The sequence below is a fragment of the Sarcophilus harrisii genome, chromosome 2 (genome assembly GCF_902635505.1).
Source record: "Sarcophilus harrisii chromosome 2, mSarHar1.11, whole genome shotgun sequence".
NCBI classification, from domain to species: Eukaryota; Metazoa; Chordata; class Mammalia; order Dasyuromorphia; family Dasyuridae; genus Sarcophilus; species Sarcophilus harrisii.
Genome location: NC_045427.1, coordinates 122,340,210 through 122,367,586, shown reverse-complemented (window position 1 = coordinate 122,367,586; position 27,377 = coordinate 122,340,210). Strand labels below are relative to the sequence as shown.

Here is a 27,377-nt window from a genome sequence, read left to right as displayed (position 1 = left end):
CACATAGTGTATATGTGTGTGTGCACTTATGTGTGTTTATGCATATAGTGCATGTGTGAATATTTGCACACACTATATATAGTGTATGTATGTGTATATATATAATATATATGAATGTGTACACACACACACACACACACACACCCCTCCACACATGCAGAAGTTATACTCCTTCACAATAGGGTGAAGGAGTTCTTTTACTGGGAGCAAGATAACTCAGTCCGCCCAGGAGAGACCATCTCCATTCCGCCCAGGAGAAATCCCCCGCCCTCCCTGGCAAGCTCAGAATAGAGACAGGCTGGAGACTGGCTGCTCCTCCAGTGTCTTCTTAGAATCTTTTCCATCAGCAAACCAATGCTGGGTTGTCTTCTTCCTCCTTCCTTCTTGAATCTGGAAACCAGAAGCATTTGTAGTGAATGGACAAGAACGATTTAAAGTTTGGTAAGTCTCCAAAGGGGGCTGATGTTAAAGTGTCCTGAAGGGAGACTGCTGCTTGAAGGTCCTCCAAGGGGACCTAGAGGTGCAAAAGGGGACAGTCTGAGAAATGAATCTCTTGCCATTTGCCAATGTATACAGGGCAGAGCATTTATCAGCTGCACTCGGGAAAGTTCCAACCAAAGGACTTGGAATATGGATTGTATATTTGTTATCCTTAGGTTATATTTATTTATGTGTATCCATGTCATATCCCCAAAGGAGAATTGATAAGCTCCTTGAAGACAAGCATTGTTTTGCTTGTTTGTATGTATATATACATACATATATGTGTGTGTCTGTTCATATGTTCATGTGTGTGTGTGTTCAGATGTATGTATATATGCATATACATAATATATGCATTTTAGTTTATATATATATATATATGTATTTTTTTTTTTCTTTTTTAATTCAGCTGCACAAATAAGTAGCCCAGTGGATAGAGTGCCAGACCTAGGGTTAGAAAGGCTCATTTTTCAAAGTTCAAATCCAGACTTAGACAATCACCAGCTATGATTTCCTGGGCAAGTTACTTAACCCAATTTGTCTCAGTTTCCCCATCTGTAAAATAAGCTTGAGAAGGAAATGGCAAACTATTGCAGTATCTTTGCCAAGAAAATCCTAAAAAACAAAAAAGTTGGACATGACTGAAAAATGACTTACCAAGAGGTGGATAGAATCTTAGGTCTGTAATCAAGAAGACCTGAATACAAATTTGACTTTTTCCCCTAGTTTTATGACCCTTGACAAATCATTTAACCTCTGTGTGGTTGTTGTGAAGGTCAAAGGAGATTTTGTAGAGCATTTTGCAAAATTCCTGGCACAAAATATGTGCTTAATAAATACTAGTTCCCTTCCCCCCTTCCATCTCCCTTCTTTTTCATTCATTCTGTTCCTATTACCCTGGCGAAGTTAATCTTTTGTGGTCTAGGCAAAAGGATATAGACTGAAAAACAGAAGATTCAGGTTCTGCTATCCCACTAACTCCCTTCTTGACTGTGAGCTGGTGACTTAACATTAATCTGACTTCAGATGCTTATTAGCTATCTGATTCCTGGCAAGTCATTTAACCACTACCTGCCTAGGTTTCTTCATCTGTAAAATGGGAATATTAATAGTACCTACTTCACAAAGTGATTATGAACATAAAATGACATAGTTGTAAAGTATTATGTAAATTCTAGTCATTCTTAACATTTCTAAGTTTTTTGTTTAAAAGAGAAAATAGGGCGATTTGAATTAGATTACTTATAAGGAAAGTTCTAAGTTCTAAAATCATAGGAAAATGGTCTGAGAGATATATTAGATAGAACTTCCTAAGGTCAGAAGCCAGGCAAACCAATTTAATTCAACAAACAGTTATAAAGTACCTACTACGTGTCTGTGTCAGGCTATATGCTAAACTCAGCTCATGCAGAGACAAAAGTTAAACCATCCCTGACCTCAGGGTATTTGCACATTTTTTTCCCTGAGGGGTGAAGAACAAAGGGCACAGAGATAATTAGATAAAATATGCACAAAGTAAGAACACAATAATTTCCTGGAAGCAGATAAAGGAAGGTCAATTGAAGGAAATCACATCTAAGCTTCTTAGAAAGGGCAAGAGATCCTAAGAGGTAGTAGTAGGAGGAGAATAACACAAAAAGGCAAGGAGAATAGTCTAGAAAAAGAAAGGAAGTGGCTTTTGTATGGTCTTTTCAGAAAACACCAAGTCAGTCAGTTTGCTTAGTAGGTCAAATACATGAGGAGGAGTTTTAGCTCTATCAGGATAAAAAGCTTTAAATACAAAAACAAAACAAAATAAAACAGGAATTTAGTCTCTATACTAGAGGCAATTGAATTTGTCCAGGCTGGAAAAATTTATTTCATCCGCAGATCTTCACTTTCAACCTATACTTGCACTCAGTTGCCAAATCTTGTCATTTTTATAACCCTGTCCCTCACAAGTGTTATCTTCTCACATAACTTTTAATATTAGCTTTTTATTTTTAAAATACATGCAAAGATAATTTTCAGCATTTACTCTTGCAAAAACCTTTTGTTCCAGATTTTTATCCCTCCCCCCTAGACAGCAAGCAATCAAATATATGGTAAACATATTCAATTCTTCTGTATATATTTCCTTAATTATCATGCTGCACGAGAAAAATCAGATCAAAAAAAGAAAAAAATGAGAAAGAAAAAACAAACACGCAAACAACAAAAAAAAAGTGAAAATACTATGTTTATGTTATAATCCAAAGTCCTCTCTCTGGGCACAGATGACTCTCTTCATCACAAGATCATTGGAACTGCCCTGAATCATCTCAATGTTGAAAAGAGCCACATCCATCAGAATTGATCATCATATAATATTGCTGTTGCCATGTACAATGATCTTTTGGTTCTGCTCATTTCACTTAGCATCAGTTCATGTGGGAGATGTCTCCCCAGGCCTCTCTAAAATCATCCCGCTGATCATTTCTTACAGAACAATAATATTCCATAATATTCATATATCATAATTTATTCAACCATTCTCCACCTAATGGGAATCACTTAGTTTCCAGTTTCTTGCCACTACAAAAAGGCTGCCACAAACATTTTTGCACATGTGGGTCCTTTTCCCTTCTTTATGATCTCTTTAGGATATAAGTCCAGGAGAAACACTGCTGGATCTAAAGGTATGCAGAGTTTGATAACTTTTTGAGCATAGTTCCAAATTGCTCTGCAAAATGGTTGGATCCATCCACAACCACACCAACAATGTATTAGGGTCCCAGTTTTCTCACATCCCCTCCAACATTCATCATTTTCTTTTCCTGTCATCTTAGTCAATCTGAGAAGTGTATAGTGGTACCTCAGAGTTGTCTTAATTTGCATTTCTCTGATCAATATTGTCCAATTCAATATTTTACACAGTAGCCAAACTGATTTTCTAAAGAAACTTATCACAAAACTTAGCACGGCTCCCTCAAATATAACCTCTTTTTGTTGTCATTTAAAACCCTTCAAAACCTCATCACTAGTTACGCTTCACAATTTTATTGCATGTAAATCAACCAATCCATAGACATTAGTTAAATGCCTACTATTCACCAGTCACTGTGCTATATGCTGAGCATACAAAAAGAGGCACAAGACATTTCCTGCTCTCAAGGAGTGTGCCAGACTGTCCAGGCAAACTTACTTTAGGATGCCAAGGCCATACATGCCAGGCTTTGGAGCCTACCTGGATAAACACAGAGAGGAGCTGATCGGGAGGTGCAAACAATCTGTCTTTATTCAGTCATCCTTTCACTGGGGGCAGCAAGAAGCAAGAGAACGAGTTCTGCTCAGAGCTTTCTATTTATGCCCTCTCTCCTCCCAGATTACCTGTGTCCAGCTCACTCAGCACTGCCATAAGTGGAGCCACAGAAGGGAGGCGTGTGGTGTTACACCCCAGGAGGAGATCTAGCAAGAGGACATGCCCCTCACCACCGCAAGGAACCCTATTAGCAGTTTTTATAACTCCTGCAAGACACAACCTCCTACTCAGGGGCCAAGCCCCTTTTTACCTCCTGAGCCTACCCTGCCCAAACTGGCATGCAGGCTTCGTGGCAAATCTTGGAGAGAGGAATTCCTCTATGCCCCTAAGAAAATGAGCTTCCAATCTAATGGAGATATTGCATGTCTAAATGTAGATGGATGTGATATAATTAAATGAGATTATTAAAGAGATGATTTCATAAGAGATTGAGGGATACTTCCCTAGGGTGACTAGATAGATTGTGGCACATGTAACTGAAATATAAAGGGATGGAGAGTAATGTTTTAGTCATATTGAGTTTGGGAGATCTGTGGGATATCCACATGTTCAGTAAGGTATTAGTGATGCAGAAATGGAGCTTATTAGGAGAGAGATGAGGGCTTCATATGGCCTAGAGATTTAAAAGTGTCCAACTCATGGGAATTGAATTGAGCACATTAAGACATGTGTTGAGGAAACAGAAAGCAGTACAGGAAAGAGCTCTGGTACTTACTAATGCAATAAGGATAGCAAACCAGTACAAAGATGAATAAACAGCACTGAAAACAAAGTCTCTTGTGATTTGCAGAAAGCCAGCCTTGTGCAAAGTCATGAAAAATCATGTCATTCTATCCTGGGTACGTAGTAGGAGAAGGGATTTAAAAGGGTCAAATACTAATAGAGGTCAGGTTGGAAGAGAATGATTCAGGTTTGACACTGTTGGCTAGAAAAGTAAAGCAGTGGAACACACTAGATAAGCAATATTTATAAATATACTATCATTCTGTGTATATCAGAACAGAGAAAATAAACTACTTCCATGATTTAACAAAACTTCTGGGAAAAATGTGTACCAAAATACACTCTAAATGGGTCCTTGAATTAAGTATAAAACTCACTTTTTTAATGTAGGAAAATGGATAAATGTGTCTTTCACAGCTGTGGTATGGGTAAGCCATTAATCACACAAGGGATGAGGATCACAAAAGAAAACATACATTTTAGTTACATGAAGTTGAAAAGCTTTTCTATGAACAAAATCAATGCAGTTGGGAAAGGAAGAGAGATTGGCAATTGAGAAGAAAAAACTGCATAAAGTATATTAGATTAAAGATATAACTAAGATTTAACAGAAATGTACATAGAACATTTGGATCAAAAGACTATTGATTGATTCAGAGTTGGGAGAGACATGTGAGGTCATTTAATCTAGGCCTTTCGTTTAATAAATGAGAATACTGTGATCTAGATAGGTTGCATAGCTTGTCTGAGGTCACATGGGCAATATGTAGTAAAGTTGAGAATTGAACCCAGATCATCTAACTATAAATTCAGGACTCTCTCCACCTATCACTTAATCCTTGCCCTTGATAGAACAGACAAAGGATCTGAACAGTTCTAAAAAACAGTAAACTCAACAACAATATATAATAAAACAGCATATTAAAAATACCAATAAGAAAAATTCAAATTAAGCCAATGCTGATATTTAGTCTCACAAATAACAAATTTTTCAAAATTGATAAAGATGGAAATCATCAATTTTGTATGGGTCGAAGGAAGAGACAAACTAATGAACTTTTGGCAGAATTGTCAACTATTCTGGAAAATAATTTGGAATTAAGATTAAAAAATCACTAACATGTGACTAGTTACTTGGCCTAGAGAAATCAAAATATTTAGACTGACACTTTTTATGGTAGCAAGAACTGCAAAAAAAATGTGACCTTTGTTTAATGAATGTCTAAACAAATTTAAGTATGGGAATATAATATTATTTTATTATGCCACAAGTAATGATTAATAAGAATTAAGAACAAGTAGAAAAGAGTTATATGAACTGATGCCAAGTCATAGAAGTTGGATGAGGAAAACAAGCACCATGAATTAATATAAATTAATGTAAATGCACAAATGTAAATCCATCTTATCTTCTCCAGCAGATTGACCCCTCTATCATCCCTACTCACCACAATGCAACTCTGCAGACTAGTTCCTGACCTTGTGATCTGTTATTGGCAAACTCTAATGACTTCTTTGTCATTCTTTTCCTCCTCTGCAGCCTTGGACTCTTGTCATTAGCTCTCTTCGATTCTCTGATACTCTCTTCTCTCTCTGATTTCATGACCCTGCTCTCTCCTGGTTCTCTTCCTTTCTGGCAAACTGCTCCTGTTGGATCTTCGTCTGCATCGCACCTGCCAACTGAGTTCCTCTAGGTTCTGTCGTAGGCCTTCTCTTCTCCTACTAGACTATTTTGCTTTCTTATGTTATCATTTCTCATGGCTCCAATTATCTTTTTTTACACAATTCTCAGAACTACTGGTCCAACCCTAATCTGTCTCCTGACTGCTGTTCTCACATCTCTAATTATCTATTAGATATCTGGAACTGGATGTTCTATAGAAATCTTAGACTCAACATGCCCAAAATGAACTCATTATCATTTCCCAAAACTCTTCTCTCTTCCCAATTTTTCTATTACTGTCTAAGACAATGGTGTCCAACTCAAATAATAACAGGGATTGCTCAACAATACATAAGGACTCTGGGAACATATGACTTAGAAAACATATTTATATTATTCATGTTCTCTTTTATTTTTATTTATTTTGTTAATTTTTTTCCAATTCAATATTAATCTACATACTTGATATTGTTAAATGTGCCTGATTATAACGTGTTTAGGACCTTTAGTCTAGGGTAATACCATCCACTTAATCACTCAGACTCACAACCTAGTTATATCCTTGATCTCTCACTTTCTCACTCCTCCCATATCCAATCAATTTTTAAGTTCTGACATTTCTATCTCTATAATATCCCTCACATATACCCCCTTCTCTATTCTGACATAACCACCAGCTTGCTTCAGTTATCATCTCATGCTCAGACTAATGTAATAATTTACTGGTTGGTCTCCCTGCCTCAAGCCTCTCTCCACTCCACTCCACTCCATCCTCTTCTAACCTGTCAAATTGATCTTCCAAAAGTACAAGTCTAACTATGTTAGCATGCTATTCAATAAATACCAGTAGCTCCCCATTTCTTATGGAATCTAATTTAAATTCTCTAATTTTAGCAACATTCATGTCTTTATCCCTTCAAACTTTTAAGTATTTCCCAATACCCTCCACTCCATGCATTCTGATATTAAGTAATATTGGTCTATTATTCCTTATATATTACACCAAATCTCTGGACTGTCAGCATTTTCATGGGCTGTCCTTTATATTTTCTCTTTTTCCTCCTCTATGTCTTCTATCTTTCCTAGATTCCTTCAAGTTTCTGTTAAAGACCCATTTTCTTCAAGTCCTTCTTCATCTTAATGTCTTTCTTCTGAAACTATCCCCTTTTTGTTCTTTATGTATCTTGTTTATATATAGTTACTTACACATTGTTTCCTCCAATAGAAGGAGGTACTTGAGAGTGGAGACTGTTCTTTTTTTTTTTTTGTTTACAGAGCTCAGTATAATAACCAGAACATAATAAGTGCTTAATAGATGCTTGTTGAGTGACTGAAAAATATGAAAGAGAAAGTTTTGAAATTACACCAAACCCATGGCCCACGCTAACAGAAAACCAAATAAGATAACCATAAATAATCCAAACTCAGAAAATAGAACTAACTGTAAGTAAACTACAAAAGGAGAAGAGGGGGACAAAATTCCTGGTATTAAGGAACTCAAAAGGAAATTTTGTCAAAATTTTAATAAAAATTTCATACAGAAATACACAAATTATTCTTAAAAGCTAAGAAAACTCTCTTCCAGATTCCTTTAATGACATAAGTGTGGTAGTAATGCTTAAACCATGGAAAGATAAAGTATAAAAAGAAAATTCCAGAACAATATTTTTGAAGAATATCAATTCAAAAATTTTTAAATCCTGACAGTCTATAGCAGTTCAGCTAAGAAATAATTCATCATGACCACATTGGATCTATAGCAAGTATGGAAAGATATTTCAATATTAAAAATGCAATCAATATTATGAATCATATTAAGAACAATACATCTCCAAAACTCTTGACACAGAAAAAAGATATTGCAAAATGCAGTACGGTATTCATTTATTCTAAAACCTTATGAAGTATAAATATAACTCTATTATATTTATAAATATGTATTTATTTTATGTAAATATAAAATAAATGCAACAGTTATAATGTTATTTAATAAAAATAAAAGCATTTACCTATCTATCCATCTGTTCTTATATGTGTGTGTGTGTGTGTGTGTGTGTGTGTGTAAATGTATACACATCTGAGCCACAAGTTCTTGAAAGTAAAATTGCAATTAATTAATTATGTAATAATCGTTACAGATTATTAATTTATTCTGGAATCTATTAATCCTAGCATTTACTTGACTGATATTTCTTAATCTGGCTTTACTACAGTTACATCCAAGGCAATGAATGTAAAATTATGGCAGTTTCCTTTCAAAAACATATTTCTGATTTTTTTTTTACAAGGTACATGGTTAAGAAGGAACTTTCTATTCATTTCTGCATTGGAAAAAATGAGTCAAATGCCAAACCTCTGAGTTTCTTGGCAGATTGTCCTTCTTAGCGAGTGATCATGACAGCAAATTCTTTGTGTTACCTAGTCTAAATTTCCCATCTTGGGAATAATAATAAGAAAAAAGCAAGTCAAAATAATCCCAAGGTTTTAGCTCATATTCTAGATTGGCAGAGGTAACAAAAATGGGAATTGTTAATGATGGGCAGGATGTAGAAAGATATGCATGCTAAAATATTTAGTTATAAATCAGTGTGCTCATTTTGGAAACAGATTTGGAATTATGCAAATAAAAATATTCATACCTCTTTGTTGCAAGAACCTACTTCTAGGCTTCTAGGCTTAAAAAACAAGGAAAACATTGATGATAAAGAAGTCCTTCTATATAGAAAAACATTTATAGAAGCATTTTTTGGTGATAGCAATGAATTAGAAAAAAAATAGATATTCACTGATTGGGGAGTGGTCAAGCAAATTGTGATATATGGATGTGGTGGGATAGTAGTGCTGAAAGAAATGAGAATATGATAAACAGAAAAGCAAGGAAATACCTATATGAATAGATGCAAAATTGTAAGCAGATAAAATAGAATATGACCAAAAAATTGGAAATGACCATTTCAAAATTATATCAGCAAATATGGCTTGAAACAATAGATATGAGAAGACACTTCCACCCTAATTCTTTTACAAAGGGAGAAGCCCACACATATCATAAAAGCACATATTTTTAGACTGTTTCAATGTGTTGATCAGTTTGGTCAGTTTTATAAATTTTTCCCTTTTTGTTTCTGTATATAGGATAGCTGTCTAGGAGGGAAGAGAATGAAATTCTGAAGGGAATTATGATGGTGTAAAATATATATATATATATATATATATATATATATATATATCAATAAAATATATTTAAAACAAACAAAAAAAGTACCTAAAATTCCTTTTCAACTGGTACTTTGGATGTTTGTGTTTCTACTTCTGGGATAAAGGATAGGGATAAGGACTGCAATTACATTATTGGCTTAAGGAAACTCCCAATGAAGAAAATCTTTCAATGGAGCATGTACGTTCACTGCAACTTATTGTCTAAAGGAATTACCTAGAGCACTGAGAAGTTAGTGGTCCCATGGATATACAACCAGTATGTATAAAGGTTGGAACTTGAACCCAAATCTTCTTGAATTTTATTTTATTTTTTTATCCAGTATATATTCTGCCTCCCTGGGGTACAGTCATATGATCAAATGATAACCAAATCAGAAATAATTAAATAATTTAATAATCAAATAATCAAAAGGGGAAACTTTTTTAATCTTATATTCTTGGGGGATCACGTCTGCTTCAATTTGGAGGAATGAAGTGGAAAATAGTTATGTTCAGTGTCATTTTTATGGATGATTGACAGAAATTGATTGGTTAGACTGAACTAGCAAGTTATTGAAGGATAGAGAGCACTAAAGAAACTTGACTCTATACCAGCTTAGAATATAGCTCTGAGGGTATATTTTCAGTGCATTAAAATCATTTTTTAAAGTAAAATAGGCAATATTTATAAAGGTGTTTAACATATAACTCCTGCACCAAAGAAATGAGGGCGCCACAATATTTCCAGGCACTCAGACTAGCATCATTGGTGACGCCTTCAACTCCTCAGTCACACTCACCCCATATATTCAATCTATTGACAAATCTTGTCATTTCTATTTTTGCTAAATTTTTGGTACATATTCATGACTCACATAGAAAGTATTCTGGTGTTGGCCAGGATTTTCTCAAAGTACTGGTCTGATCATGGTACTGTCCTACTCAATAAAATGTAGTGGTCACTTATTTCCTCCAGATCAAAATATAAAATCATCAATTTGGTTCTTAAGGCCCTTTCTGTCCTGCCCCTGCCTCTTTGTACCTTGTCAGCCTTCTTACATGTCAGCTCCATCTATATACCTTTTGATCAGCCACACTGGTCTTGTTTTTCCTTGCAAATATCCCTCTCTCTCCAGATTGTGACTTTTCACTGTCTGTCTTTCATTTCTAGAATTATCTCCCTCCTCACATTCCCCAGGCTTTCCTGAATCCCATCAAGACACAGATCAACACCAAACTTCTTTAGGTGGCCTTTCTCAGTCCATTCCCTTCTCTCCCAAACCCATTTCTAGTACCTTCCCTTTGGGATTACCTCAGATTAATTACTACTGCATATAGCCTTTACATATATGTGTACACATATGCATATTGTCTCTCCAATTCAATTGTGGATTTCTTGAAGTCAGGGACTGTATTTTTGCACATTTCTTAGTCTCATCAATGCTTTACATAGCACTTTACATGTAGTGCGAACTAGGTAAATTCTTCTTGTTAACTGACCAGCTTAAGTTAGTCAAGTCACTCAAATGAACACTTAAACAGGCACTTTTGTTAAAAATAAAAATAAGAATGTGACTAACAAAAGTTCCAAAAGAAATAGGGAAATTAGTGAACATGGATGCAAAGCCAATTAGTTAGACAAATAGGGCATTTTCAGAGATGTTAGAAATGTATCTCATTACTACATGACAATACAGCTTAAATCAGTAAAGTACTTTCCTTATAATAATCTTTTCTTGAAATAGAATATTCTTGATGATCTGGTAAATCTGTAAATCTAATAATAGATGTAGTAATGTTATAGTAATATCTATAAATGCAGCTTTCTGAATTGTAACCAAAAACATTGTAGACAGCCCATTCTGTAGTAATGATAATCTAAAGATGGACAAAACCAATAATCATTAATAATAATTAATAATAATTATCGCCAATTTATTACAAAAAATAAAAAGTAATGTGAACAATAAAATCCAGCTACAAATAGTATCTTCAATTTTAAACCAGTTTAGAGATGGGAAGGTTTATGTAGTGAAGTATAGCTAGATACAAATATTTGTTGCATCTCAATATTATTGAGAGTATATTATAGACAAATGGAAAAGCATTCAGGACCAGATATCAGGGGTAGGGGTAAGGATCTAAGTTTGAATTCCGGCTAAATTATTTCTTAGCTGTGTGATCCTGGCTCTGGAATTCACTTTCCTCATCAAAAAAATGAAATGATTGGGATGATATCTAAAATCTTTTCCCAATATTAGGTCTTTAATCCCCATGTATCTGTATGAAATATATTTTGACATACAGTCAATTGTATTGTTTTAATGTGTATGAATGGGATTGATCCAAGACCAATAACTTTGTCTTCAGTTGTCTGTTTAACCCAAAGAATCAGGTCAAAAGGTTATATTAAGTGCCTACCATGGGCTCGGTACCTGAAGAAGCATGAAAAATGAAAGAAAGAGAAATCTAATTATCTTGGACTACAAAGATTCTGAAAGCATCTGTGCAGGTTGGAAGTGAGGGAGAAAAAATGGTAGAAGAAATGACCTATGACCTCAAGGAGTATATAATATTATTAACTTTAATGATGCAGCTTTTAACCATTCATGTGCCATCAAAGGGCTACAGGTCATAGCTGCAAACTTGGTGACTCTCCTGCCTGCAATGAATAAAGAGCTATATTGTCTCTTGCCAGAACCAATTTCATTGTCCCAATAAAGATATGTTTGTGGCCATATTTTCCTAGCTTTCTTAAAACATGTTTTCCCCTCTACTGTTTACAGAAGCCTGAAAGGGGAATCACTTTTCTGGCTTCATTGTCTCTGCTCTTTCCCCTTTCGCTGCTTACTCAGTTTGTTATTTCTCTGTTGTTTGTGAGTGCTGGGCTCTTGTCAGGCATTGATTTTTCTCTTCTTTCTCAGAAAAAGGAGCTGCAAGGAACTACATTTTAAAAAAAGAGAAAGAAAGGAGTCACATACATCTAAAGGATTACATGGATTTTACAAATTTACCACCCCCACCCCTATTTTTTTTCCCTTCAATCAAAAGCTTTGGGCAATCTCAATTGTGTTTTCTCCATTAAAGTTAAATATAGCTTTCAAAGAACCTGAATACCTGTAAAAAGACTTAGCTGAATTCACCTCAGCTCCTTTTCCGTATTAGATGCTTAAAGCCCATGGGTCATCCTCATCATCATCCTCAGAATCTAGATACCAGCAGGGGACAATTATTAGGGAAAGAGTCAAAAGACAGGTCTTATATTATTGTATTCTCAAAGTTTTATATCCCTATATTCTATTCCATGGGAGACCCAGTGTGATGTCATGAAAAGAATACTGGATTTTATATCAGAACAATAAAGTTTGATTTCTGGATCTGCCATTTATTAGCTTCAGTTTTGGAGACAGTTTTCTCATCTTTATGGCAAGTATTTTCATCATCATTAATGTCAAGAATATAGCCTATCTCACATAGTTGTTATGAGGACATATATACATAAATACAAATGCATATATATGTATATGTATGTATGTGTATACATGTGTATATTTATAGATATATACATATAATTTAACAATGTAAATGTTATCTTTAATTATTTTTCCTTAGATTGTAATGAAGGCTAATTTGTTCCCATTCATCATATGCTCAAAATTCTTTGAGTCTTAGTTTGGATCAGTTGAGTAAAATAAATGGGAAAACAGCCATGATTTTATATGTCTTGGCTGATTCTTAGGATTAGAACTTTTTAATATTGAATGAATAAATTAAAACAGTTTTAATAACAGCTAGCATGACAGAGTGGACCAGCCTGTCAATTTGCCTTAGAATTCCCAATTCCATCTCATATTAATTATGTGGCCTTGATCATATCACTGAAATTTATTTCTTCATCTATTAAGTAGGGATGATATGATATTTATACTATCTGATGAAGTGGTAGTTATGAGGGGAAAACCATAAAAACCGAAAAGGACTACATCTGTGGAATTTTAAGGAGACCATGGCCACATATTTTATATAGGGTACAAGCACTGGACTTGGGAAGTAAGAAGATAAGCTGAAATTATGGATCTATAATTTACCAGCTCTGAGACCTTGAACAAGAGATATAGATATGACTCCTCTGGGCTTCAATTTATTCATTTTCAAAATGAGGAGATTAGAGTAGATGACCTCTAAGATTGCTTCAAGTTCTAGTATTTGCTAAGCTTCTTACTGTTCACTAAGCAAGGATAACCTTGGTCAAGCTATCTTAGAAGTATCTAATTTTCATCATATATGGGTTAATTTATCTAAGAGGGCTGAATTGAATTGGTCCTTTGCATGACACCATATATAACATCATTCTTCTTCTGAGTTCATAAAACAGTTTTAGCAATTGTACTCTTGCACTGTACAAGCAACCAATTAATCCATGTATCATTTTTATTATTATTTACTTATTATTATTAACCACTTATTAAACACCTAATATGGATAGGCATTGTGAAACACAAAGACAAAGTGAAAGATTCTTTTTGTCATCAAAGTGCTGGCATTTTGATGGAACTTGGAATAATTTTGCCTTTCTTTAAAACCATCTGTTGAGAGTCTCCTCTGTGAAGAGCATGAGTCAAAGAGTGAGGATGGGAGGGGAAGGAACAGGAACAGAAGTGTCAATGCTCTTGTCTATCAGGAGTTTACATTTTAGCTGGGGACACAAGTCAGAAAGTAGAACACTGATGGGACAGAATGGAGAGAACAATGCATTCAATAGTTGCTGTGTTGAACATTGGGTTTGAAGTTAAGTGACTTGGCTTTATCCTCAATTCCATCTCAAAGAGTTGCTGCCAGGATTACTTCCAATTTCATACAATATAAATATGAGCCAGTATTATGTAATTTCCCTAAGCTCAGTTATTAAATGACTGTTTGAATTTAAACCAAAGTTCTTCAGACTTCAAGTTCCATGCTCTGTCCACAATGCCAAACTGTTTTTTTTTTTTAAATCACAATTTTGCTTATTCATTGATTTGGAATTAAATCATAAGCTGAGATTCATGTATTTTTTGTAAATATGTAATATCTTACTTTAAATTGTCTTAGCTAGTTTCAGACAGAGAAGGAAGAGTAGGAAGCAGATTACTTCAAATGTATCCACAACAGGCATTTTTAACCTTTGTGCCATGGATCTCTCTGACAGTCTGCTAAAGTCTATGGACTCCTTAGAATAAGGTTTTCAAATCCATAAAATAAAATATATAGCATTACACAGGAAACTAAATAAAGTGAAATGCAGTTATTAATTATGCATAACTATCAAATATATATGTATTAATAGTTATATATCTGTATATACATTGTGTATGTATGTATCTACATCCAGACTGCTATCTATTATTTCACAGATCCTATGGGGGCAATTATGTGGCATAGTGGAAAGAATGTTAGGCTTGTAGTCAGGAAGACCCAAGTTCAAGTGGTGTTGAACACTTGTAACTCTAGGCAGGTCATTCAACCTCTGTTATAATTTTCCTCAATTGTAAAATGGAGGTCATAGTATTATTCATGTTAAAGGGTTGTTGAAGGATCAAATGAGATACTGACTCAATGATCTAATTTGGGATTTTCTTGGCACAAATACTGGAGTGGTTTCCCATGTGCTTCTCCAGTTCCTCTTACAGATAAAAGAAACTGAGGCAAACAGGATTTCTTAATCCTGGGTCACACAGCTAGTAAATGTCTGAGGATGGATGTCTGGAGTTTACCTGATTTCAGGCCTATCATTCTGTCTACTTTGCTACCTAGATGACCAATGCATTCAAAATGCTTAAATGCTTATTCCCCTTTTGTCCTCCTTTATAGACTCCTTTGCTAGTCTGGTGCATTTCTTTTCAGAATTTAAAAAAAAAAAAACTCTAAGATTAAAAAGGAAATAAATTACAGTGAAATACAATTATCAAATGTAAAAAATAACTTTATAACATCGCCCCCCATTAAGAATCCCTGGTCTAAAGGAGTTAGGGGATGGTAGGGAACAACAAAAAAGTTAATGTTATTTAATGTTAGGTTTCACTAAGAGATTCTGTGAATAAGAAAGAAGAGATTCCTTTGTCCCCTTTCCTGGGCAGACTACATCAGGAGAACTGGCTCAATTTCACATACCATACCTTTGGAAGAACATTAATAGGAAGAACAACATATTTATATAGGAAGTAAATCTGAATGGTAAATGGCTAATGTCTGTGCCATATGGTGATCAGTTAAAGGAATTGGGAATGTTTAGCTTAGAAAAGAGAAAAGAAAAAGGAGGTCTGGTTGCAATCTTTAAGTAGCTGGAGAGAAATCATACAAAACAAGCATGAGGTTCATTGTGCTTGACCCCCCAAAAGCAAAACAATGGACAACAGGTGAGTTTCATTAAGTGTTTATTTAAGGTTTGGCGTAAGACAAATATCCCCCCAAATTAAGGTTGGTTTTATGTTAAAATGGAACAGGGTGCCTCATTAGGTAGTCACTTTGTTTATTGTTGCTGTTCAGTACTGTCTGACTGTTAACCCTATTTGGGTTTTTCCTAGCAAAGATACTGGAATGTTTTGCCATTTCTTTCTCCAGATCATTTCCCAGATGAGTAAATGGAGATAAACAGGGTTAAGGGACTTGGCCAGGGTCACACATTAATAACTGTCTGAGGCCACATTTGAACAGGAAGACTCATGTACCTGACTCCAGGCCCAGAACTCTATCCACTGAACCACCTAGCTGCCTTCTCTTTCTTAGCAGTTTTCAAGTAAAGGCTGGAGGATGATGTATGTCATGGTGAAAATTGTTTTTATGGTATGAAAAGTATTAGAAACCTATTCTTTCCAATTCTGTGGATACATTACCACTCCAAATTAAACAGTATGTACTTAAAGGTAAGAGCCACATCTGCTTTTGGGGGAATGCATATTATATTAAACATAGAGCACAAGCTCTCAAAGTAAAAGGAATTCCAAGAATCGGGCAATCCGGATTGCACACAGCCAGGGAATCTTTCTACAACATCCCTGAGATATCATCATACAGAATCTCAATGAAAATGTCTTGTGATTGAGAACCTATTCTTCCCTTAGGCAGCCCATTCTATTTTGGGCACATGAGGAATTTGTAACGATAAGGAATTTCTGTTATACATCAAACAGAATTCTTCCCATCTTCATCATCCACGCACTATATCAAATCCTGTTGACCAAGGCCGAAGAAAACAAAGCTGAGCCTTCTTGTACTCATCAGTCCTGTTATCACTTTAAAATAAGTAACATGTAAAATAGGAACTTAATGTTTGCTGGACCATGTTCTAAAAAAGACAATATTTAGTATAGTCAGCACTCCTTGGATGCATGAGATGTACATTCCTTGAAAATAGATTTTTTTGTTTTGTTTTGTTTTTTCTCTGTCAGATCACCAGTATATCCCACATAATACAGGAAATGAATAGAGTAAATAAAACATCAACCAAGTACAATTTATAGAGTAATTCATATGCTCCTAGGAAAACTGAAGAGAAATGCTATCATCCTGCTTATATTTTGGACTAACCAAATTTGTGTTGCTTTCCACTTCCAGAGTGCTGAGCAGTGAATAGTGATGTTGCTGGGCTCCCTGGCTATTTGTAACCTTATAGAAAGGAAGAAAAATCTGTAGGTCTTGCTCGGATGCTGCCATTCTCCAGCAGGTGGCTCTTCAAGCTCACCAGTTTTCTGCTTTGAGAGATGTAAATGATCATAAGGACGGTTCCCAACTAAGTCGGCAGAGTTTACCAGCTACAAAGATCATTCACGCCTGGGTGAAGAGGGCACTCAATTACATTTTCAGAATCCTGAGTCCACAACATGAAGCTTAAACAAAATAATTCTTTTTTTTTTTTTTTTTTTTTTTTTGGAGAGCTTCATTTCCTGAAAGGTTACTCCTAGAACTTCAACTTATTAAAATTTACCTGTTTCCCTTAATGGAAATTAAGTTAAAAAGAAGGAAAGATTTCATTTCCATGCATATTAGCACCTTTGGAATATAAGGTGTTGATTAACAGATATGATGACTCTTCCTTAAGGGAAATGTCTGCATTTGAAATAAAAACAAATAATTAGTTAGAACTCACTGTTTTGAGGCAACAAGAGAGCTGGTCTGAACATAAAAACAATTTGTCCTATCCAAGGGCATAGAGCCAATGCCAAGAAGCAGTATAGAGTAATAATGAAAATTCACATTTGGAAGAAAGCTTAAGATTTGTAAAATACTTTCCTCACAATAGCCCTGTGTGATAGATATAAAAACATTGTAAGGAGTTAGGTGGTGCAGTAGATCGATTGCTGGATCTAGACTCAGGAAAACCAGAATTCGAATTTGACCTCAGAGACTTGCTAGTTGTGTAATCGTGGGGATTACATAATTCCCAGAGTTGTTGTGAAAATCAAATGATATGAGTATAAAGCTTAGCATACAATCTAGTACCTAATAAGCATTATATAAATATTGCCTATTTTTATAGGCCCAATTTGAAGATAACAGATTTTAGGAGATTAAAAAACTGATAAGTACTTCACCTCCTAAGTAGTTTTAAAAATCTGAAGAATTCAAATTCAGATCTCTTTACTCCAAGTTCAGTGTAAGATTAATTTACACCCTTTATCTCTCTCTTTTTTTTTCCTTTTTTTTTTTTTTTTTTTTTTGCTGAGGCAAATTAGGGTTAAGTGACTTTCCCAATGTTACACAGCCAGGAAGTGTTAAGTGTCTGAGGCCAAATTTGAACTCAGCTCCTCCTGACTTCAGGACTGGTATTCTATCCATTGCATCACCTAGCTGCCCCTACACCCTCTCTTGGTCCACATTTGCTAAGTGAAGAAGTAAATGAATTGTCCCTAGAGTATCCAGTACTCCCAGATCTAAGGATTCCCTGATCTGTTTCAAATATTTACTATGCATCTATTGTTTGAGTGACATTACTCTATGCAATTGAAGAGATAAAAAAGTGAATTTCTTTGCCTTTATGGGATTTATACTTTTATTTTACCTATTTACATATTTTTTATACATTTATATAATTATTATAATTTATTATTTTCCTAATATTTAGCACAATGCCTAGAATACAACAACAGTAGATACATAATAAATGTTTTTTTATAATTCACTCATTAAAATACTGCATATATATATAATTCAAAATTATAGATTGGATGGGAGAAGACCTGCTTATAATAAGCTATTAAGGCTCCCTTTATCTTTATTGTAGTCAGATTTCACTTTCTTGGTGTTGGCTGGCATTAAGAACATTCAGTTATCCCGGGTTCTAGCATTCCATTAGGGTTTACATTGCCTTGGGTGAGGAAAAGCTGTACATTCGTGCTGTGGAGGTCCTGACTTTTATGCTACATTAAGATACTCTCTGGACAGCTATGTAGCACAGCGGATAGAGTGCTGGACATGATATCAGGAGGACCTGAGTTCAAATCCAGCCTCAGAAATTGTGTGACCCTGGGCAAGGTACTTAACCCTCTGCCTCAGTTTCTTCAACTATAAATTGAGCTGGAGAAGGGAATGGCCACCCTTCAATATCTTTGCCAAGAAAATCATAAATAGGGTCACAAATAGTGAACAACAAACAGCATGCCCTTTAGTAATATCATTTTGCAACTTCCCCAGTCTGGACTCCAGGGAATTCTTCTCCTCTGTCAGGGCAATTGCTATGGCCTGAAGATTGGAACAAGTCCCTGATCAATAGGTTCTGGAGCCTTAGTGTTGGAGATCAATCTAGTCCAAACTTCTCAGTTTACAGATGAGGAAGCTGAGCCAGGAAGAGCCGGAATTATGGATTACATAGAAAGCTGAACTAATATCTGCAGCCAGCTCTTTCTCAAAAATCCATAACTCCTTTTAATCTATTGCATTCAAAACCAAACATAAAGAACATTTTAACTAAATTTGAAAAAAAAAGATAAAGAAATTCTTAAGAATTGGGAGCGGGTCAGTCAGGAAGGATGGATGTGCACTGGTCAGGATGAATGGTGCACACTCACAGTGTGGAAAGCCTTTCCAATTTTTTATTATTCTGAATCCTTGAAGGTCAGAATAACCTTTATTCTGCAATAGACCTTTCAGTAACTTATTGGTGATGTGTCGAGGCAGTTCCTTTGGAAATAAGACATACAGATCTGAGCACGAAAGCCTGATTCTTGCCAATTATTTTTGATAATAATTAGGCAGCCATGATCATGGCTTATAGTGTATCTTAGGGATTAGTGGCTGGCTGGCAGATTTGATCCTCAATTAACCCCAGCTGGTCATTAAATCCTAAGGAAACACCTCAAGTCAAGGTTATTCCTGTAATGATAAGCAAAATTTTCCCCCAAACCAAGGATAAAAAAAGAACTTTCTCTACCATTATTGTTAAATCTCTTTTTTAAATTGTGGAATGTAGATATTTGTGCCAGCTATATTGTCCCATATTGAATAGCAATGAAAAAATCAGAGAATCTTAAAACACCAATCTCAGAGATCATCACCAATGGTTCTCAATGTGTGGTCAAAGAATCCTGGGATCTCTGAAACTCTTTCAGTGAGTCTACAAATTGAAAATAAGTTTTTATTTCTAATATAGTAACTGCCTAAAAATATAACCCACAAACAAATACTCTTTGGACAGATCCTCAATAATTTTAATAGGATAAAGATGCTGAGAACAAAAGTTTGAGAACCTCTGATCCAATCTATCTCTCTTCTCCTCCCCCTCTTCCCCCCCCCAAACAAGCATTGCCTTTACAGCATTCCTCCCTTGTGGCTGGAAGAGGTAAAATTTCTTTCTGAAAAAGCCCATTCTTTTGGATAGCTCTGACAATCAGACAACTCTTCCTTGTTACCAAATTAGCAGTAGTCAAAGGTATATTTCAGTTCTGTGCTCCTTTTTTGTCTGCATTTACTTTGACCCTGAAAAGTGATTGTTTCTAGTTAGAAACAAGAAAATCTGAGCTCCTGAAAGATCTGAATTCTGGTCTTCAGTAGCTAGCTCCAACCAGAAGCTCTCACCCTGGGGTCTATAATTTTTTTTTAATATTATGTTATGCTAACATAAGGTTTTCTTTGTAATTATATGGGTTTTATTTTTATGGATTTAGACACATTATCTTGATAAGGGATTTATAGCTTTCAACAGATGGCCAAAGGGATACTTGCCACAAAAAGTAAAATAAAATCTTTTGATTTAGGTCTTGATCCTTTTATGCCAACTTGCATACCTTCCAGGTAGTGTCCCTCGATTGTAAGGATTTTATTGTATTTTTCTCAAAGGAAGTACTTTGTCGCTGAAGAACAACAAATACATGTGAAAAATTATTATGATTACTCAAGTGTCCATTAATGCTCTTTAAGATCAGTCTAAATAGTAATGCTGGAACTTCTGATTGCCAGGGTTTTGAGCTGCCAATATAGACATGTCCTAGAAAATAAGGAAAGGCTCAAAACATTCGGTATTTTTGAACCCACAGATATTACAGAACTTTATAACACAGTCATTGTTCAGCCCTTTGGTAGTTCTCCATGCCTAAGACTTCAGGCAGCTGGCAATATGATCAGATACATATTTCCCCAGGAACATGCACAACTCAAGGACAGCCACTGAGCAACCAGAAATGCCACAACTATGCTGCTTTGTTATGAAAAGTTCTTACATGTCTCTCACTTTCTCTTCTTTTGATATATCAAACTCTTATGTGGAAGGGGAATGAAACAGTTTGAGTCCCAACCAAGGGGAACACAGTCTCCCTGGGTTCCCATGTTGCCTATTAGCAGCCTCAGTGGATGAGAAATTTTTACCCTTGTTGGGAATGTTGGGAACACCTGCCACTTTTCCACATCAACAATTCCTTTCCGTTGCCTTCTTAATTCTGATAATATTGAGACCAAGTGATATGAACTTGACAGTAACTAAATAGCTGATTGTGATGGTTTGGGTTTTACCTGTGACACTCAATCTGGTCCTAGTGCAAACCCTACAAACATCATCCCTAAAAGAAGTCATGGATAAAGAAGGAGGGGTGAGTGTGACAAAGACAAACCCCAGTGGGGACTGAGCTTATATATTAAAGAGTAGGTCTAGGGAGATGATAAGATTTTTCCAATGGCACACAACTATATCACTGTTAATGCTGGCATTTGAACTCAAGTCCTGTAACTACAGGTCTAACATTTTCCCTATTGTTTACCTAAATTAGGAAATAAGATTTAAGAAAAAAAAACTAACCTTGATTTACAATATAACAACGTAGGCTTAAATCTTAGGCTGAGAAAAATCACATTTGCCTTAGAAAACAAATTCCAACTTGGAAGTTCTAAAGTAGTTAATTCCATCACATATCCTGTGATAGATTTCCTACTAAATTGTAAGCTTCAGGAAGGCAGGCAGTGTGTCTGATTAAAATATCATTTCTCCTTTCAATATTAAATATACTTCTTCATACTTAATAGACATTTTATAAGCATTTATTAAGTATATAAATGTATGGTGAATAATGATTTTTATTATGAAAAATCAAACTATATGGTTTTCAGTCATTCTTAGAATTAATGTTAGTATTGGAAACAATTGTAAGACCACCTATTTTAATCTCCTCATTTTACTGATAAGGCAATGTTAGGCTCAGCTAGGTGACTTAGTGAATAGAGCACCTGGATTAAAGTCAGGAAGACTCATCTTCCTAAATTCAAATCTGTCTTCAGACACTTACTGTGTTACCCTGGGCAAGTCACTTAACCCTGTTTGCTTGTGTTTCCTCATTTGTAAAATGAGCTGGAAAAAGGAAATGGCCAACCACTCTGGTTGCTTTGACAAAGAAAAACTCAAATGGTACCACAAAGAGTCAGACATAATTGAAATTAGCAAACAACACCAAGAGCTTATGGATCATAAGCAATAAAGGCAGTATTGGACTTAAGTTCTCTGACTGCAAACAGTGTCTTCCTCCTAAAACATTCTCTTTTCCTTTGAAAAATAATGACTGCAAATGCCTTTTTGGCAAAGATTGTCACCAATTCATGGATGGTCTTTCATAATAGCAACAACACCATAATTCAGCCACTAAAGGAAAGGGATCACAAAAACTCAAGGAACGCTTTCCTTTCTAATAAGAAACGTTTAAGTTTTGCAGTTGAGCACTCACATGTTTTATGCTTGCCTGTTCTTAACTAAGCCAATGGGCTCCTGTCATCCCTGGAACTCGGGGGGTTCTGTAGACTTGGGTTAATTAAACCTCACCAGTACCTCCATGAGGCTGGCATATGTTAGAGCCATCTGGGAAGCCAGCAAACTCTGAAGTAATGAAGGAGTGATATGATTAGTCCAAGTGAATCAGAGGTAGAGCCAGGAACCAAACCCAGAAGTCCTGCTTTTTACTTTCTTCTATTTTCCCTACATTTGATACTGGCTCTTTGATGGGAGATTTAAGTTCTAACAATTGAAAATTAAATGCAGCTAGAATGCATTAGCATGTAGAATTATGCAAAGACATAATTTCATATCTCTCATTCCTTTAACCTCAAGCTCTAAGTAACCTTGTATATGCAAAGGTAGCACAGTGGTTAGATCAAAGATCCTGGATTTAGGAAGCCCTATATTCCAATTTGTCCTCAAATTTTGATTAAAGGCAAATTACTTAACCTCATCTGCCTCAGTTTTCTTAACTATAAAATGAAGATAATAATAGAGCCTACATCCCTAGTATTTATAAGCTTTTTATTATAACACCAGGCACATAGTAAGCATTTAACTGTTTGTTTTCTTCCTTCTTTCTTATATGCAAATAGCAGATATAGGAAAAAAAAAAGGGGGGGGCGGGAATTTTTGTCCTAAATCATTTACTAGTGACACTGATAGTTAAGGGCTTTATTTAGTAGATATATGACCAATATCATTATCAGACACACAGATAATAAATATCTAAGGCAGAATTCTTAGGATAGGGTGAGACAAATCAAAAGTTAGTAACAAACTTGTGGGTCAGAATTTCCAACTCCCTCATAGGAAAGATAGGAAAATAGACCTGGAGAAGACGAGTTTCCCATGGCAAAGTCCACATATGGAGTAAGAGGTAGAACTGGGACCTGAACATGGGGTTTAAAAAAAGAACCCTTGCACCACAGAAATATTCTTGATTCCAAGTCAAGGGCAAGCTGGATAGTCCTAAAGCAATGATTGAAACTTTCTGACCCTCCATTTTATTAATGGAGATAATGATAATATGTAACTTAAGAGAGTGTTTTGAATTTTAAATGAGATAATGAAAGTATTTTTAACCCTTAGAATGCTGGGTAAATGTTAGTTTTTGAAAGGAGAGATAAGGAGGATGGGATAATGATATCCACTACACCATGAATTGCTAGGACAAGTGGCTTAGTGGCTAGAGTACTGGCCATTGAATCAGTAGACTTAACTTAATGAATTCAAATCTGGCCTCAGATACTAGCCCTGCGACTCTGTGCAAGTTACTTAACCCTGAATCTGTTAGTATCCTCATCTGTAAAGTCAGTTGGAAAAACAAATGGGAAACCATTATTTTTGCCAAGAAAACCCCAAAGATGTATCATGAAGAATTGGATTTGGTGGAAATTATTAAATAAAAATAACACACACATTACTTTAATAGGTAAAAGAAGAAACAAGAAAAAAATGGGATTGATGGTTTGTAATCTGGAAAGATGAAAGTAGATGATATTCCTTCCTAATTGGTTCCCTATCTTAGTTCCTATAGATTACAGTGGTCCTCAAAGTGTAGTCCAAAGAATTGTTGGGGTCTCTGAAACCCTTTCAGAGGGTCTACAAATTCAAAGTTATTTTTTATTTCTGATATAGTAAATAGTTATAAATATAACCCATGTGAACAAAAACTCTTTGAACAGACCCTCAATGGTTTTTTAGCAACATGAAGATACTGAGAACAAAAGTTTGAGAACCACTGCATAGAAGCTATTCTAAATGTTATCTTCTCCTGAGACTTCTATATTTCTTCTTCCCCATTCTCTCACTAGATTTACTCTCCATCACACACTCTGTATTCCAGGTCAGTTTGCTACTTATAAACAATACTTTATCTCTAGTATGGACACCTTTGAATTAGCCAATCCTCATTCCTAGAATGTAGTCCCTCTTTATTCCCACTTCTTAGAATTAGTCTTTTTATTTAAGAGTCAGCTCAGGCATTGCCTTTTCCATGAAATCTTCCCCAGTACCATCCAACAACTAGTGCCCTGCATCCCAAACTACCTTGAATTTAACTGCTTTGTATATATCTACATTCATTTGCATTATACTTACGTTGTATATATTTTATGTACACTTGTGTGAGTGCAGGAAAAAGTTAAGCTTGTCCCACACCAAGCACAAGGCCTGCCAGAGAGCAGGTATTTAATAAATACTTGTAGATTGACTAATTAAAACAGTAATAGGGACAGTAACTTGTCTTCAAATTTGCTTCTTTTTTTCTCTACCACAGAAAATGATTTTTCAGGCTGCAAAGTGTCCAACACCAAGGATTAATAGTGAAATGAAAGCCAAATAAAGTGATGGTAAGATAGCACCTTGTTGCCCTCTTTGAATTGAATTCACCTGGCTCAGATAAGCTACATCACAGGGGACTAAATGAGCTTGGAAGTGTGATTAATAAATCATTGTCAACCATCTTTAAGAAGTCATCGTAAGCTGGGGAACTGGAAAGCTGGAGAAGGGCAAATGTCCTAATTTTCTTACATATGAATTCTTCAAAATACAGGTCCGGTGCCTTCACTGAAGTCCTTTTTACAGGATGGACAAGTCCTGTACAAGGGTCTCAAGAAGCCTTTTAATTCAATCTGCTCATTTTATAGATGAGAGAACTAAGTAATAAAATAATTTTGCAAAAGTCACGCAGATAACAATCCTCTGAGGAAAAATTGAATATATAAACTCTGACTCTATAGAGACTACAGTCTAGACTATACAGACTAGAATCTGTGGTCTGTCTACTCTGTGTGCCATGTGCCCACCAGACAAGCTGAAGGAACAATATGATGCCGTGGATAACATGCTGTTTTCAGAAAATCTGGGTTCAAATACTGAATCTGACTCGTGCTATCTATGCAATTTTGGCTAAGTCATTTTATTAATACATGTCTCAGTTTCCTTAATTATAAATTTAGGGTATTGGACTTGATAGGTCTAAGGTTCCTTCTAACACCACATTTATGCTTTGATAGTGGTATCCTCCATCATAGTGTGGAACAATCATGAAATCTAGCAAGTCAAACCAACCTAGAAAGTCTGGACTCACTGACAGAATATTTAGATAAACAGACAGACAGATAAACACATATTAATCAAGCAAGTTGACCTTGGACATTTTTGGTAGCCATAGCAATTATTGATGACAAACTAGGGAACTGTAGAAGGATCTTGATCTGCCTGTGTAGAAAGTATCCCCATTCACAAAAATCATAGCTATTTGATTATTGAAACATTGGTTAGTAAGCTTAATGAGTAATGGAAAAATTCTAGAATGAATTAATGAGATGGGCTTTAAGCCATGAAAAAGGAAGTCTTGATCACTATAGATCAGCTTGAACTTATTATAAATAATTCCAGATTTACTGTATTTCCTTTTGGTATATACATTATTAGAATACTTATCAGTAATCAGACTGATAAAAGATAGTTATAAAACTCAAGAAAACTACACACTTTCTATGTAGATATATGATAGATGGAAATTCATTTGAGCAGACTCAGAAAAAAGTTGAATGGCCAGATCTAAAGAGTAATTACTAATAAACTGATGTTAACTTAGAAGGAGGTCTCTGGTAGAGTGTCACAAGTCTCTATTTTTATTCCTTTATTCCTGATTTTGTTCAACACATATAAGTAATTTTTATAAAGATGAAATGACTGTAAAGTTTATATGCTAGGAGAGTTAGCTAATGTCAGATGACAGAATCATAATATAAAGTCTTTGACATGCTGGATTGATGCACTGATTTCAAAAATAAAGCAACTAAAGAAGAAAAAAAAATAGGTGAGACATGACTAGACAACAGTATATATGTGTAAAATCAGCTTCAATAGCTTCTGTCTCCGATACTATAAATACTGCTAATGTATCTTTAAGAGGCAATGGAATCTTGGAAGTGACAGTTTAACTGTTGTTGTTCATCCTTTGTTCTATCATTCTATGAGAAGTCTGTCAAGTGACGACGGATTTGAAACTAGCATTATGGAGAATTAACTGTTATGGCTGAAGAGAGACTTATTGAGGTATAGAGAGAAAATGGATGAAGAGAGTTTTTGTCTTTAGATGAGTATTTGAAATCTTACCTGCTGAAGAAATATTGTAAAAAGTATTCTTGAAAGACTTGAAGATTTGAATGATAGAATCCTTTTTTCTAGAATTGAAGTCAGAAGTTATGGAAATGTTTAAAAGTGATTTGGCCAATAATCTTTCTTACAATTATTACAATGTAAAGAATTATTTATAGCTTTGTTTGATTATTAATTATACTATTAAAAAGTAATATGGTCAGAGACCTAGATATTTATTTAAGCCAAGAAGAAAGAAGGTTTAAGGGAGATTGATATAGAGAAAAAATAGGCAAAAGCTTATGGGAAAAGAAGTGTTTTTCCAATTTATTAAATATTGAACAAATTGGAGTGGGGAATCAAATCTAATTAATGTTATTCCCTCTTAATTAATAATTACACATCCCTCATTCTCAGACTTCGTGTTTCATTCCCTGACTGGTAATTGGTGATCCCTAAGATAAATATGTCCAGCTTTGTCAATTATTTTGTGAATTTGAGAGGTTGAGAGATTCTAAGTGCTTACTTGCCAAGGGAGGTGTTTCTAACTATACCCTTCTTGAAGATGGCCACTGCCAGGAGAATGAGGAATGAGCTTTGCTGTAGCTAGTCAGGAGATATAGAACCTGAGTTTTTTGCATTATAGTTGTGGAAATTTGAGGTAATATCAAACATGTTAACTGTCTCACTAG

General features: G+C 35.2%; 1 long non-coding RNA gene across 4 annotated transcripts in view; it reads right to left on the bottom strand.

The window, feature by feature from the left end:
- Positions 1–27,377, bottom strand: part of LOC116421402 — a 125,349-nt gene that overhangs the window by 68,836 nt on the left and 29,136 nt on the right. For 3 of the 4 annotated variants that reach the window (XR_004231749.1, XR_004231752.1, XR_004231751.1), the window contains 3 exons: positions 16,914–17,074; positions 12,465–12,555; positions 12,199–12,290 (listed from right to left, as the gene is read on the bottom strand). This is a non-coding gene — a long non-coding RNA (uncharacterized LOC116421402). The remainder of the gene's footprint in view (positions 1–12,198; positions 12,291–12,464; positions 12,556–16,913; positions 17,075–27,377) is intronic. The other variant, XR_004231750.1, reaches the window with a different exon arrangement.